General features: G+C 40.2%; 1 protein-coding gene across 1 annotated transcript in view; it reads left to right on the top strand.

The window, feature by feature from the left end:
• Positions 1–354, top strand: part of si:ch211-243g18.2 (uncharacterized protein LOC559906 homolog) — a 10710-nt gene extending 10356 nt beyond the window's left edge. The window contains exon 9 of the mRNA XM_060896059.1: positions 1–354. This exon is cut by the window's left edge and continues 202 nt beyond it. The gene's annotated coding sequence lies outside the window, so the exon portion shown is untranslated.
• The last annotated feature ends 6513 nt before the right edge of the window (positions 355–6867 follow it).

Consider the following 6867-nt stretch of genomic DNA (forward strand, 5'->3'; position numbering starts at 1 on the left):
GTCGCCTCCCAGGAGGCCCCAGAGGACGCTCACGTTTCAGTTTCAGACCCATCAAAGCCTTTCACAGAGATCATCTTTCCTGCTTCTTTCTCCAGCTACACAAAGAGGCCACATTACTGGAGCAGACAGATCTCTGCTTCAGCGCTGTTCCTGGGATCAGTCCTGCCTTTGTTCTCCAGTGTTTTTATCAAAAGAAACATCCTTTATTATTGTTTCTCTTTTCCTGCTTGCTTGCAATTTGAGCTTTTCTTCTAGGACGTAATGAAGCAGATGATAGTAGAGCTCTGTAATCTGTAACCCATGTAAACCCTTCATAGTGTAAGACGATGAAAATAAAATTTAAATCCACTCACACCTACAGAATTATTGTTGTTTTACTCGTTTCATCACACTGATGTAGTTTAATAAAGTCTCCATACGTGACTTTCGTGTCTTTTATTAAACAGGCAGAGATTTTAATCACAAAGGAATGAAACCAAAAACAATCCCAACTGATCAGTCAGTAGAACACAATTCACAGCACATCCTCATCATCATTAATCTTCTCCCTCTCTTTCTTTATTTATACACCTTTATCAGATTTAACGTTAAAGTTCATCTCCATCATGTTTGTACACAGTGAGGAAAAAATTCACACTTTCACAACAGCAGTTGGTGGTATAATAAACACTGTAAGAGCTCTCACTCTCTCTCACTCATCTTCTACCGCTTATCCGAACTACCTCGGGCATCAAGGCAGGATACACCCTGGACGGAGTGCCAACCCATCACAGGGCACACACACACACACACACTCTCATTCACTCACACACACACACTCTCATTCACTCATGCACTCACACAATACGGACAATTTTCCAGAGATGCCAATCAACCTACCATGCATGTCTTTGGACCGGGGGAGGAAACCGGAGTACCCGGAGGAAACCCCCGAGGCACGGGGAGAACATGCAAACTCCACACACACAAGGTGGAGGTGGGAATCAAACCCCAACCCTGGAGGTGTGAGGAGAACGTGCTAACCACTAAGACACCGTGTCCCCCACTAAGTTCTCTATTAATACTTATTTACTCATTTATAACGAGCTCATAAATAACTTTTTTATGCCTCTTTTGTGTAATTTGTTTGAATTCCTGTGAATAAATCCTCCTGTGTTCCAGCTTTCTGTCACTTCGGTGAGGTTTGAGAGACCGAACGTGTGTCTCGATCCCAGAACTTCAATATAAATGATTTGCATATTATTTGCTTTCCGAACGCTTGCACTCGGAGATCAAAAACCTGTCCCGTATTTATGTAGAGCTCGCGCTCCGTGTTCAGGATCGTCTTACGCCACAGTTTGCGTTGTGTTAAACTTCCAGGAGATAAAAAACACCGAGCGACAACCAGAGCAGATTTTTACACCAAAGCAAATTGTGATTTAAAAGAATAAAGACACGGTTCACGGTTTGGTTTATCGGCTCTAAGAACTTTACTAAGGACCGAATGCAAATAATGTAGACAATCAATTAATTTATTATAATCACAGGGAAATAAGTCATTTCTATATTTAATATTAGCTTTAAAAGGCTTGTCAGAAATAAGCTGAAATCATTCACGTGTTTATTTTAATGGTCACATTCACAACAACACACAGTACAACATGCAGACAGATGACTGTCGGGGGCCTAAAAACAGAACCATAGAATAAAGCATAGAATTACAATAAAAGTCAAATGTAACTATACAAAAATATATATATTGTAAATATACGTATAAAATGTCAGGTCGTGTTGTCGGGCTTCACGCAGCTGTTTGTACAGCGTCGCTTTCGCACCGGAAATATATTTAATGTTAAAGATCATAGATAACTCGCCGAGTCCAACCAGCTAATCGTATCATCTTTTAATCTATAACTTCTTTTAATTTTTTATCTGAGCTAACAACTAAATCTGATCTTTGACGTATTTTTACCCGTTTAACTTCGTAAAAATCGTAACAGCGTTAGCAATAACAGTAACGATAACCGTAGCCACGCCCCCTTCGCTATGACATCGTCACGACAGGCCCTCGCTATTTTCTCACAGGAATCATAAAAACACAGCTACAAACAACTAACAACAAACCAACAGCAATCTCATTGAACACATTAAATAAACTTCTATATATTTTATTAATCCTAGAAGATTTTTATTGCAACTGTAGATTTATTTAATTTTATTCTACTTTACAACACAGACGGTCAGGACGCTTTTGCCTGCGTGTGTATAGAAATTTCGGAATCGAAATCTATTATAATGTGTTTTTCGGGGTTGAGTTTAACGTTAAGGTTACAGTTAATACGCGTTCTTACGACTTTTATTCAACCGACGTTGAGCTGATTTCGTTTCATCGGACGAAATACAGCGAATACGTCTGAAATTAGAATGTAAATAAAATGTAAAAGCGTGTGTGTGTGTGTGTGTGTGTGTGTGTGTGTGTGTGGGTTTTGTACATAAACACTGCTGAGAGTCGAGTAAGAGAATACATTTAAATCCTGAGGATCAGAGCTTCACTTTACTTCACTTCACTTCACTCAGCACTTTGTTGTCATTCAGCGGCTCCGAGGTTGGAGGTCATTATTAGAGTTTAATTAAAAAAAAAAAAGTCTTCAGTTTCTTTTCATTAAAACAAATTGCAGATCAAAGGTCTGACCTCTACAGACGTGATCAGGTAAGATCTTTCCTAGCCGGGGATTGTGACCTCTTTATTCTTTACGACACAGACACACACTCGGCTGTAATTAGAGCTGTTTAAGCTGAAGAGCTGCTCTCTGAAACCTCACAGTTAAATAAATACCTGCTTTGGTTTTTTTTATACTTTAATCTGTATAACGAGAAGAAAAAAACTTAAGTAAGCGATCAGGGGCTGGTCACAAGAACTGGACTCACTGTGATGTTTAATATGTAACTCAGGAGTCAATCGATGGGTCATGTAGTTTCTGTGTGTGTGTGTGTGTGTGTGTGTGTGTGTGTGTGTGTTTGGATGAGGAAGAGTTCTGAGAACAAGAGACGTGAGTAAACAAAAACTAAATAAGAGCTGGCTTGAGGAAACGTCACGGTGCGGCGATCAGGACGACCGAACACCAGAGAGAGTCAATATTGAGATAGAGGGATGGATGAGGATGAGGATGAAGATGAAGGTGATGCAGGAATTAGTTAAAGACTGGGATCCCAGGGCAGGTTTATAGAATTATATATTTATATTATAGTTCTCATGACACTGCAATGGCACAGGTGTGTGTGTGTGTGTGTGTGTGTGTATGTGTGTGTGTTTGTGTGTTTGCGTGTATGTGTGTTTGTGTGTTTGTGTGTGTGTGTGTGAGAGAGAGTGTGAGAGTGTGTGTGTGTGTGTATGTGTGTGTGTGAGTGAGTGTGTGTGTGTGCGTGAGTGAGTGTGTGTGTGTGTGTGTATGTGTGTGTGAGTGAGTGTGTGTGTGTGTGAGTGTGTGTGTGTGAGTGAGTGTGTGTGTGTGTTTGTGTGCTTGTGTGTGTGTTTGTGTGTGTGTGAGTGTGTGTGTTTGTGTGTGTGTGTGAGTGTGTGTGTGTGTGTGTGTGTGTGTGTGTGTGTGTGTGTGTGTGTGTGTGTGAGTGTGTGTGTGTGTGTGTTTGTGTGCTTGTGTGTGTGTGTGTGTGTGTGAGTGTGTGTGTGTTTGTGTGTGTGTGTGTGTGTGTGTGTGTGTGTGTGTGTTTGTGTGTGTGAGTGTGTGTTTGTGTGTGTGTGTGTGTGAGTGTGTGTGTGTGTGTTTGTGTGTGTGAGTGTGTGTTTGTGTGTGTGTGTGTGTGTGTGTGAGTGTGTGTGTGTGTGAGTGTGTGTTTGTGTGTATGTGTGTGTGTGTGAGTGTGTGTATGAGTGTGTGTTTGTGTGTATGTGTGTGTGTGTGAGTGTGTGTGTGTGAGTGTGTTTGTGTGTGTGTGAGTGTGTGTGTGTGAGTGTGTGTTTGTGTGTATGTGTGTGTGTGTGTGTGTGTGTGTATGTGTGTGAGAGTGTGTTTGTGTGTGTGTGTGTTTGTGTGTATGTGTGTGTGTGTGTGTGTGTGTGTGTGTGTTTGTGTGTGTGTGTGTGTGTTCAGGAGTAATTAGTGTCCCATGTTCTGCCTGTACACTAATGTCTGTTTATATTTATAGAAGAAAAACATAATTTACAGGAAACAGAAGAGAAGAAAAAGGTCCCAGAGATTTGGGCCCAAGAACCAAACAGAACACAAGCAGTAGAACTCGGAGACAGAGCGAGAACTTTAACTGGAGCTTCAGACACGATGATGGAGCTCGGAGTTAAAAGACGCAGGTGAAGTCGCACTGTTCCAGAGACGGTTCTAGAGCAGAGAACTAGAGTAAAACTTCTTCTGTACGCTGCACAATCACACCGACCGGCCACTTTATTAGGAACATCTGTACATCTGCTCGTTCATGCAGTTATCTAATCAGCCAATCACGTGGCAGCAGCACAGTGTACAAGAGCTTCGGTTCAATCTGTCATGAGTGACGGATTGTGTTTCAGAAGCTGCTGATCTTTTGCGGTTTTCACACAGAACTCTCTGGAGTTTACACAGAATGGTGCAAAAGAACAAAAAACATCACTCTGAGGAACCACTGAAGAACCTGAAGAGGTCATAAGAGGTGGAAACTAGCTGAAGACACTTTAATGATTAAACCTTAGTCATAGGTTTTACAGTTGGGTTTTTAATAACCTTATCAAATATTAAGTTGATTTTTGATCCAAAGAACCTTTGAAAAAGTCCTTGTCACGTTCAGGAGTTTTGAAGAACCATTTTGAGATGTAAAGAACCTGTATTTCTCTTTATGTAGATGCTACAATGGTTCTTGTAAGAATAATTAGAAGCTCATAGCATCCTTAAAGTGTTGTAGTTTTAAAGGACGACACTTCGTTGTTGATCTACACACAAGCTCTGAGGGATCAGTCAGTATGTGAGTTCCTCGTGGGTTCTTCCTGAACTTTCTTCTAAATTGAAATAGGAAACAAAACTGAAATATTTTAATCTGTTTGATGTTTTTTTTTCAGATGATGATGTAGAACCACTAGCTTTCCTGTGCATGTAGAGAAGAGCGTAGAGATGATTCCTGACTAAACAGTGTGTGTGTTCACACAGCCAACACCTTTCAAGCTCAACAGACTTCCAGTCTAGACGATCCTAAAGCACACAGGTAAACAATGTTCCTCGCAGACCCTTAATCCGTTAAACACCGGCGTGGATTTAATGACTGTAATGTTTTTCAGTCTGCCAGCGATCTCCGGCCGAGCATCTTGTGAAACTTCAGTCCACCTTCATGCCAAGGATCAGCACAGACATGCAACGTTCCCTCGCTTGTGACATCACTAACCCTCAGCCTGCCATGGTGTGGGATTATTACACTGATGTCTGGCTCTGTGTATATGATTTACTCACACTCCTTCTCACCGAGTCCATGCTGTATACACCAACCTTATTAACCTGCTGAGGCTGGAAACGACGGCTCTAATCCAGGTTGTGTGGTCGACGTCAAGCAGAAGAAATTCAAGCTGAAACTTAACGCAGCTCTTAAACTCTGTCTCCTGATTGGTCAGAAGATGTTCCGCTTATCCAAACTACCTCGGGTCACGGTGAGCCTGTGCCTATCTCAGGCGTCATCGGGCATCAAGGCAGGATACACCCTGGACGGAGTGCCAACCCATCACAGGGCACACACACACACACACACTCTCATTCACTCACGCAATCACACACTACGGACAATTTTCCAGAGATGCCAATCAACCTACCATGCATGTCTTTGGACCGGGGGAGGAAACCCGGAGGAAACCCCCGAGGCACGGGGAGAACATGCAAACTCCACACACACAAGGCGGAGGCGGGAATCGAACCCCAACCCTGGAGGTGTGAGGCGAACGTGCTAACCACTAAGTCACCGTGCCCCCTGTCAGAAGATGTTGATTAGTTCTATATACAGCAGCTCTTACTGTATTTACTGTATATCAATGCACCAGTTCTAATACTTTATCGTTTCTATAGTAACAGCAACAACTTGTTTAACGGAAGTTAAATGCAACAGTAAACGGATAACAAAAAATATGTGTTGTTTTTTTTTTTAGTAAATAAAACATGTAAATGTTTTGCTAATGAATAGAAGCTTGAGATTGATTATCACCTTCTGACCAATCAGATTTCAGACTCTAACAGAGCTGTAGTTAAAACATTTATCATCATTCTGAGCGTGAATTTTGTTAGCAGACCTTCAGTGGAGCTGCACTGTGTGTATTATAGACTGGTGCTGCCCCCTGGTGTCTACATTAACACATTACACCTCAATACACGCCACCTATTCGATATGAATATTTACAGTGATTATCTGCTGATTATCTATCTATTTATTTGTTTATTTGTTTATTTGTTTATTTACCTTTATTTCAAGATATGATGTCATTATTTTGACTTCTTTTGAAATCTTCAAATGTTTCATTACGACTCTATTATTAGTTGTTTCAGTTTTATATTAATAAATATTTTGATTTATAAATCATTGTTTTTATTGACCTCGTTATTTTATTATTATCATCATTTTTACTGATAATCTCATTATTTCAAGACAGTTTATCCTTATTTCAACTTAATAACCCGTTATTTAAGATTTTATATTTCATTATATTGTTACTTCAAAGGATTCTGACGTTAATTAAACTTTTTTTTTATTATTTATTCTCGTTATTTCTCGATAGTAGGTCGTTTTTTGTTGTTTTACTTTATATGGCTCCTTGTTTTGACTCCTTATTTTTAATCCTGTTATAAGATGATAATATTTTGTCTTATTATTTTTGACATGTCGTTATTTCAAAGTAGTATGTAATTATTTATA

Source organism: Tachysurus vachellii, chromosome 20 (assembly GCF_030014155.1).
Source record: "Tachysurus vachellii isolate PV-2020 chromosome 20, HZAU_Pvac_v1, whole genome shotgun sequence".
In the NCBI taxonomy this organism is placed as follows: Eukaryota; Metazoa; Chordata; class Actinopteri; order Siluriformes; family Bagridae; genus Tachysurus; species Tachysurus vachellii.